The following is a 9,315-nucleotide window of genomic DNA, read 5'->3' as shown; positions in this document are numbered from 1 at the left end:
GAGAAGTTGAATTTTAGGGATGAGTGGGATAGAATGTGTTTGACTTGAAGGAAGCTCAGTGGAAATAATTCGTAAATGGAAGAATTCACTAGCACCATCTCTTTGAACCAGACGATGAAGTTGAGGTGGGGTAATGAGATGGAGGGTGGATTCAGTGTCACCCTTTAACTCAATGAGTTGCTCACCATAGATGAACTTCATAGTTAGGTCATTATAATCCGTTAAAAGTGGGCCAAGGGACTTGAGCCACTGCATCCCTAGCATAAGGTTCACACCACATAATGGTAGCATGTGATGGTCAACGAAGAAGACAACATCCTGAACACGCACTGTCACAGTTTCGCAAAGAAGATGACAATGGAGCTGATGGCCATTGCCTACCATCACACGTAGTGGCGTTGTGGCCCGTGTAGGGAGGCTCAAGCTGTGGACCAAGTGCTCTTGGACAAAATTATGGGTGTTACCCCTGTCACTAAGTATCACCACCTGTTGGTCTGTGATATGGCCCAAAAGGTGTAAGGTCTCGAGATCCAAATGACCCAAAAGAGTGTGTAGGCTAATTTGGGCCTGGGTTGGAGCTGGAGCATCTGGTGAGTCGGGTACCAAATCTGAATGAGGGGTGATATCTGGAAAACCCTCATCGTCATCCGCGATCAAGAGAAATACCTTGGAGGCACATTTGTGGTCATGATGAAATTTCTCATCCTAGTTGAAACAAAGGCCACGCTTCTACCGGGAGGTCAATTCCTCCTGAGAAAGTCGTTTAACTGGTAAAGAGGAAGATGGTTTGAGTGGTGTGGGTAACAATGGAGGAGGGGTCGGAGAAATGGAAGAGGGGCCAAATGAGATGGTTGGTGAAGGCAAAGGAAAGGTTTTGTCACAGAATGAACGGTGATGGTCTACAAATTTCTCCTCTTGAAGGCAAGCCAACCCCGCGGCCTAGACCGGTGTTAAGGGCTACAAGGCCTGAACCTCACGGCGTATCTCTGAAGCCAAGCCTGAAATGAAGAAACTCAAAAGGAAAGAAGGAGGAAGACCTATAATTTGATTCGTCATGTCCTCAAACTAAGAGAGATAAGCACGGATAGTGCTACGCCGAGTTAATTTGAACAACGCTTTAGTGGGGGTCTTCGTATTACGAGGGGGCAAAGTGCGTTTGTAGAGCCTAAAGGAAAATAGGCTAAGAACTGAATTGGCCATTGCTCCTCATCCATTGGAGCCAGGCAAGAGCTCTGTCTTCCATGTAGAAAGAAGCAATGGTGAGGCGTTCGTGTTCCGACATCGAATGATACTAAAAAACCTGGGTGATCTTAAAGATCCATCCCAAAGCATCGGAGCCATCGAAGCACGGGATCTCAAGCTTCATTCGATGAGCATAGGAAGGTGAAGACGAAGATGGATTGGCGGAAGAGGATGAGGGGGAATGGTGGTACACATCTGGGCTAGGCATTTGATGGAGGAGCTGTTCAAGTTTTAGGGCTACAACGTGAAGCGTATCACTAAGTGAAATTTGATGATTAGTGAGCTTGGTGATGGCATCCTCAAGTTGTTCAATAATGGTTTTGGAATGGGTAAATTCTGCCATGGATGAAGACAACGAGAGCACCAAAATGTTAGAACAAAGAGGGAAGGGACTAGAAGTCTGGCTTTAAAGGCCAAGTGCCTCCAAACAAGAAAGGATTAGAGAAGGTAATTTTCATTCATGCCTTTGCCTTATTACAATGCATACACACACACACACACACACACACACACACACACACACACACACACACACACACACACACACACACACACACACATATATATATATATATATATATATATATATATATATATATATATATATATATAACCTTACTAGGATAACAAAATTATAATTCTATCTTAACAGAAAATGAAAATGGCAGACAAGGATCACGCACTATCACACACCGTCCCTAGCTAGTGCCAGCTCAGCCTAATACCGTTAGACATAGTCCCTAAGGTACCTAAGTGTGGTGACCTTTCTCGTGGACTTCTTCCTTACGGTAGGTTGTAGCTATGCTTCCTGCTTCCTATCACAAATCTTTGACGGGACATGGTGGTAGATGTAGCCCTGTGATACCCCTACAAAGGTCACTGTTTCCTTGTATTGATATTGCATTTGCATTTCTAAAGACACCTTCTATTGGTACTTAACCATTCAACCTATTAAAGGAAATATTCAAGTACTGTAGAACAAGAATACCCTTTGGACCTTCTGGAATTGATCTAGACAAGTTATTTTGTGACAAATCTAAGTACTAAAGGCCTTTCAATGAAGCCAAGGAAGAAGGTATGGCCCCCTGGAAGGAATTCCCATGTAAGTTAAGGAATTCCCATGTAATTAAGTTAAGGAATTCCAAGCTTATGCATTGTGGAATTTCACCAGAGAGAGCATTGTTTGAAACATCCAACTTGTTGATGCTTTTCAGCTTAACCGACTTCAAAGGGTAGGCTTTCCATTGAACGAGTTGTGGGACAAGTTCAATAACAATGACAAGTAGGAAAGACCAATGACTTGCAAAGGAATAGTTCCACTAATTCTGTTGTGTGAAAGGTCAAGGTATTGTAAATTTTGGCAATTCCCAACACTAGGATGTATGCTTCCTTCCAACACATTATTTGACAAGTCAAGTTGAAACAAAAGACTAAGGTTGCCAATGGATAATGGAATTTCTCCTGAAAGTTTGCTCACATTTAAATTCAATGACTGCATCTTTTGGAACATGACAAAAGAAGCAGGAATAGTCCCAGTAATCTGATTGCCACCAATATAAAACTGGCTTAGTTGACTTGATAAGTTGGCCACAGAGTTGGTTAATGAACCACCAAAGTTGTTTAGATTTAAATCAACACGTTCAACTTGGTGCAGTTTGTCAAAGATGTCAAGAAATCCAAGTCACTGGATGAATTACTCCCTAGATGATTGCGTTCCATGGCGATGAACCACACATCTTGGAGATTTCCTATGCCAGTTGGAACTGTGAGAGTTTAATTCTGTTTTTGTGTGGTGCAGATTTGTTTGTACATTGGATATAAGAGAATAACAGAATTTTAAAATTCTGTTATAAGTGCCTAGCCTAAGTGTAAAGGGTGGTTGCTTTGTTTTGCTTGTATAAAAGGACATACATACATCTTAATAAAGTGTTGTTTTCATTCTATCATTTTTTCTGTTGATAGTGCTATTCCTAGTGTGTAGGTGTGCAATTCTTTGCTTGAAAACAGTGAGTGATACACGAGTGAATGTGTGAGGGAGTGAATTGTATCTCTTGCAATTGAGTGAGGAACAGTGTGTGTTCCAACAATTGGTATCTAGAGCATTGGTTTCGATAGAAGGGGCAAGAATCTCTAAAGAAAGGTTCTTGGAGGTGTTCTTGAAGGAGTTCTTTGATGACTGCAGTATCTGGCTCAATTCCTGCAAATCTACCAGTTCTCAAAGGAAAGAACTATGAAAATTGGAAGATTCAGATCAGGGTGGTGATGCGATTCCAAGGGGTTTGGGAGTTCGTAGAAGAAGGTTATATACCTGTGGGAAAGAGAGCAACAGATGAACAAAAGGTTGCTGATAGAGAAAAAGAAAAGAAAGATTGCAAGGCACTTTTCATTTTGCACCAAAGTGTAGATGCTGCTAACTTTGAAAAGATAGCAATGGCTCAAACCTCCAAAGAAGCATGGGACATTCTGCAGAAATCTCATGATGGAGCCACAAAATCCAAGAAGATCAAGCTGCAAACTCTGAGGAGACAATATGAACTACTACAAATGGAAAAGAATGAATCAGTTGCTGAGTACATCACAAAAGTGCAGACAGTGGTGAATTCAATGAAGGGCTATGGAGAAAAGATAACTGTGCAATCAATTGTAGAGAAGGTGCTTAGAACCATGCCACCCAAGTTCGACCATATTGTGGTAGCCATCGAGGAATCCAAAAATCTTGAAGAGCTTAGCCTAGAGGAATTGCAAGGATCTTTGGAATCTCATGAACAGAGAATGAATGAAAGGATAAATGAGAAGAAAAGTGAACAAGCCTTGCAAGCACGGTCTAATCCAAAGAAGCATGGTGATAGATGGAAGAAAGAGAAAAATGAAGCAAAGAGAAATGAATGGAGGGGAAATCAGAACAGTGATAAGGACCACAAGAAAGGAGGGGGATCCAATTCCCAACACTCTTCAAATAGAAAGAAGTTCGACAAAAGAAGTATTCAATGCTTTAACTGTCAAAAGTTTGAGCATTTTGCTTATGAGTGTTACAACAAACCCAATAACAAAAGAGAACCTAAAGGTGATGATGCAAAATTGGCTCAGGAAGAAGATGATGACATTGAACAGGTACTGCTAATGGTAACTACTCAAATTGAAGGGGCAAGTGATAATTGTTGGTAGCTAGACACAGGTTGTTCCACTCATATGACAAGAAGAAGAGAGTGGTTTCTCAACCTTGATCAATTTGTGAAGAGCCAAGCCAAATTTGCTGATGATAGAATTTTGACTGTTGAAGGAATTGGGAAGGTCCTTATCAAAGCAAAGGATGGAGGTCAGTCTTGCATCACTGATGTACTTTTTGTACCAGGTATGAAAAGTAATCTCCTCAGCTTAGGTCAATTATTAGAAAAGGGCTTTATGACTAAGCTTGAAAACAAGATGTTGAGAGTGTTTGACAAAAATCACAAGCTCATTTTGAAGTCCCCTCTTTCAAAAAATAGAACATTTAAAATTGAGATTGATATGATAGAACAAAAGTGTTTTACCACTACAGTAAACAGTGAAGAGTGGTTATGGCATTACAAATTTGGCCATTTAAATTTTAGAGATTTGATTAAGCTAAACTCAAGAGAAATGGTGTTGGGTTTGCCTCAGATCAAGTCTCCTAGTGAAGTATGTGATGGTTGTTTACAGTGTAAGCAATCAAGAAGCACTTTCAAACAAAATGTACCAATCAGGGCAAAGGAGAAACTTGAGGTGATTTACTCTGATGTGTGTGGCCCTATGCAAACTGAATCTCTGGGTGGAAACATATACTTCATATCATTTATTGATGAATTGACTAGGAAAGTATGGGTTTACCTAATAAGAAGGAAGAGTGATGTCTTTGAAGTCTTTGAGAAGTTCAAAAATATGGCAAAAAAGCAAAGTGGCTCATTGATCAAGATATTGAGAACAGATGGTGGTGGTGAATATGTTTCTGCAGAATTTCAAGAATTTTGTGATCAAGAAGGCATAATTCATGAAGTGGCTCCTCCCTACACACCTCAACATAATGGAGTTGCAGAAAGAAAAAACATAACCATAATGAATATGGTAAGGAGCATGTTGAAAGGCAAGAGTCTACCCAAGTACTTGTGGGGAGAGGCAGTGTCTACAACTGTCTTCATCTAGAATAGGAGCCCTTCAAAGAGATTGGAAGGAATAACACCTGAAGAAGCTTGGAGTGGTGCTAAACCAAATGTGAGCCATTTCAGAATCTTTGGATCACTTTGTTTTAGGCATATCCCAGATCAGTTAAGAAGGAAGCTAGATGATAAAGGTGAACAAATGATCTTACTCGGATATCACTCAACTGGAGGCTATAAGCTGTTTGATCCGAAGAGTAAGCAGATAATAATCAGTAGGGATGTGGTATTTGATGAATCTAGAAGCTGGGACTGGGAGCAGAATACTGAAATGAAGGGACCTTCAATAATGATAAGGTCAGAAGAGGAAGAAACAAGTGAAGGGAATGGTAAAGCCACTCAAAGAGAAGTGAGACCCCAGAGAAATGCACCCAAACCAACTAGATTTCAAGGTTTTGAGATGTTGTTTGATGTTGATGTAAGTGCAGATGGGAATCTTGTACATTTTGCTCTGTTTTCTGAAGCAGAACCAATAAACTTTGAAGATGCTATGACTGATCAGAGGTGGGTTAAAGCTATGACAGAAGAGCTTAAATCTATTGAGAAAAATCAAGTGTGGGAGCTGGTATCTCAACCAAAATTGAAGAAGCCCATTGATGTGAAGTGGATCTATAAGATTAAGACAAATCCAGAAGGCAAGGTGGTCAAGTATAAAGCTAGACTTGTGGCTAAAGGATTTTTACAGAAAGCTGGAATTGACTACAGAGAGGTGTTTGCACCAGTTGCTAGAATTGAGACTATTAGAATAGTAGTGGCAATTACTAGCCTAAAGAATTGGACAATGCACCAACTAGATGTGAAGTGTGCTTTCTTAAATGGTCCTCTTGATGAGGAGGTCTATGTGACTCAGCCACCTGGATTCTCTATAGTTGGCCAAGAGTCAAAGGTTCTCAAGTTGAGAAAAGCTCTTTATGGACTTAAGCAAGCCCCAAGAGCTTGGAACAAGAAAATTGACAGTTTTATGATGAAAATTGGCTTCGATAAGTGTAGCTGTGAGTTTGGAGTCTATGTAAGATCCAAATCAGTAGGTAATATCATTATTGTATGCCTCTATGTGGATGATTTGTTGATCACTAGAGGTAATGAAAGTGAGATAGCAGAACTGAAAAGGGAATTGATGAGTGAGTTTGAAATGACTGATATGGGGGTTCTATCCTATTTCCTTGGACTTGAATTCAAGAAGACTGAGAGAGGTATTTTGATGCACCAGAGCAAGTATGCAACAGAAATATTGAAGAGATTCAACATGGTTGAATGTAATTCAGCAGCAACACCAACTGAGGCAGGTCTTGTACTTGAAAAGGAGGGCAAGGAAGACAAAGTCGATGCAATTAAGTTCAAATAGATTGTTGGTTCTCTCAGGTACTTGTGTCATTCAAGACCTAATTTGGAATTTGCTGTTGGACTGGTAAGTAGATATACGAAAGGACCCGGAATTCCTCATCTCCTAGCTGCCAAAAGGATTCTAAGGTTCATAAAAGGGACCATCAATACTGGAATTTTATTTCCAAATAAAGACAATAGCAACTCAAAGGAATTAGTGGGATATACTGATGCAAATTGGGGAGGAGACAGAGATGACAGAAAGAGTACTACAGGTTACATATTCATGTATGGTGCAGCACCAATATCGTGGTGTTCTAAGAAGCAATCCATAGTGGCTCTATCAACATGTGAAGCTGAGTATGTTGCATTTGCAATGAGTGCTTGTCAAGCTGTCTGGTTGGACACATTACTACAGGAATTAAAAATCAAGGAGAGTGATGGAGTGAAGCTTTTTGTGGATAATAAGTCAGCTATAAGCCTGTCAAAGAATCCAACCTCTCATGGTAGAAGCAAACACATAGAAACAAGGTTTCACTATCTTAGGGATCAAGTGAACAAAGAGAAATTGAAAGTGGAGTACTGCTGCACATTTGATCAACTTGCTGATATTTTAACCAAACCCCTCAAAGGGGAGAGGTTTAAAATGTTAAGGGACAGAATTGGCTTGATGAACTTAGGAGATTAGAATTAAGGGAGAGTGTGAGAGTTTAATTCTGTTTTTGTGTGGTGTAGATTTGTTTGTACATTGGATATAAGAGAATAACAGAATTTTAAAATTCTGTTATAAGTGCCTAGCCTAAGTGTAAAGGGTGGTTGCTTTGTTTTGCTTGTATAAAAGGACATACATACATCTTAATAAAGTGTTGTTTTCATTCTATCATTTTTCTGTTGCCAGTGTTATTCCTAGTGTGTAGGTGTGCAATTCTTTGCTTGAAAACAGTGAGTGATACACGAGTGAATGTGTGAGGGAGTGAATTGTATCTCTTGCAATTGAGTGAAGAACAATGTGTGTTCCAATAGGAACTTGTCCGACAAAGTTATTCCTTGGGATGTTAAACAACAGCAAACGGGTTGCATTCGAGATGGAAGCCGGGATAGGACCCGAAATCTTATTCATACCAATGCCAAATTGTTGGAGATTAGGGAGTGTGAGGAACATGTTGGAAGGTAGAGAGCCATTAAATTGGTTGGCTCCAGCTGAGAAGAAAGTGAGAGATGGAATATTAAATAGTGTAGAAGGAAGCATACCAGATAGTTTGAAAGTGAGAGATGGAATATTAAATAGTGTAGAAGGAAGCATACCAGATAGTTTGTTGTCTGCAATAGAGATATGGGTCAAGTTTATGAGATGGCCTAACTCTTCCGGTACATTTCCCTCCAAGTTATTGACTCCCAAAGAGAGAAAACTAAGAGATGAAAGATTCCCTATAGATGCAGGAATTTCACTAGTCAACAAATTGTTCATAGCAATATATAGAAGTTCTAGCTTGGCTAGAAATCCAAGCTCCATAGGAATTTTCCCAACAAGCTTGTTTCCTGATAAACTCAATCCTTTGAGTTCAGAGCAACTAGACAAGTTGGTGGGAATTTGACGACCTTTTAATGTGTTATTGGTGAGACACAGCTCCTGCAGCCTGAACAAACGACCTATTTCGTGTGGGATTTCGCCGTAGAAGCTGTTGTTTTGAAGGTTGACATACCTCAGAAAAGTGAGATTACCTATCTCAGGTGTTATCAACCCCCTTAAGGCATACCCTTGTAGGTTAAGGGCAGTGACCCTTTGATGCTTGAGGCTGCATGTGACTCCATGCCACTTGCAAAAGTGAGTTGAACTATTCCAAGAAGCCAAGACATTAAAAGGGTTGTTTTCTACTGCTTCTTTGAATCTGAGAGATGATAATTGGTCTGTCATTTCCTAAGGCACTAGCAGTGCTCTTAGGTTGCAAACATAGTAGGGTGGCAGAAAAGAGAACCACATGAGTGCATGTGAACCAGAATGAAGAGTTTCTCATTCATTTAGTTTTAGTCGTGGAGAATCTCAACCAAATGAAAACTGTTTGGTACAAAGTTGAGTTGCTATAATTCTGCTATATACAAATGAGTCTATATAATTGATAACTAGCTAGGAGTTAGAGTTGTTTTAATGACTTATGGTGTGTGTGAACATTCGTATCTTTTGAGTTCACTTAAGTTGATATAAAGCTATAAAATTCTTGCTATTATTATTAGGATAAGATTTATTCTGCTTCTGTTGACTTTGAAATTAAACTAGGCGTGACATAAGCTCGATCGTTACCAAAAGTTATTAATATAGTTTTGAATTGGTCTTGAAAAGGATAGCACCGCTGGTGTTACTTACGTGATAGTTTTTAAAGAAGCTGCATGGAGAATTCTTGAGTTCTTGTAGTTGACATGGCTATAAAATATTCCGTTCGTATTTTAATTAGAGCTAATTATTCCGTTTTTTTGTATAAAATCACATATTCTAAAGGACGTGATATATAAATTAATAAAAGTGATAATCATCACACCCGTCAGAATAGGGAGTAGCTAAAAATAATAATATTAATTAATC

General features: G+C 39.5%; 1 pseudogene; it reads right to left on the bottom strand.

Moving 5' to 3' along the window:
• Positions 1-1,911: 1,911 nt before the first annotated feature.
• Positions 1,912-8,890, bottom strand: LOC114390463 (annotated as a pseudogene).
• Positions 8,891-9,315: the final 425 nt, after the last annotated feature.

This window comes from Glycine soja, chromosome 16 (genome assembly GCF_004193775.1).
Source record: "Glycine soja cultivar W05 chromosome 16, ASM419377v2, whole genome shotgun sequence".
Taxonomy (NCBI): Eukaryota; Viridiplantae; Streptophyta; class Magnoliopsida; order Fabales; family Fabaceae; genus Glycine; species Glycine soja.
This window is presented reverse-complemented; position numbering and strand designations above follow the sequence as displayed.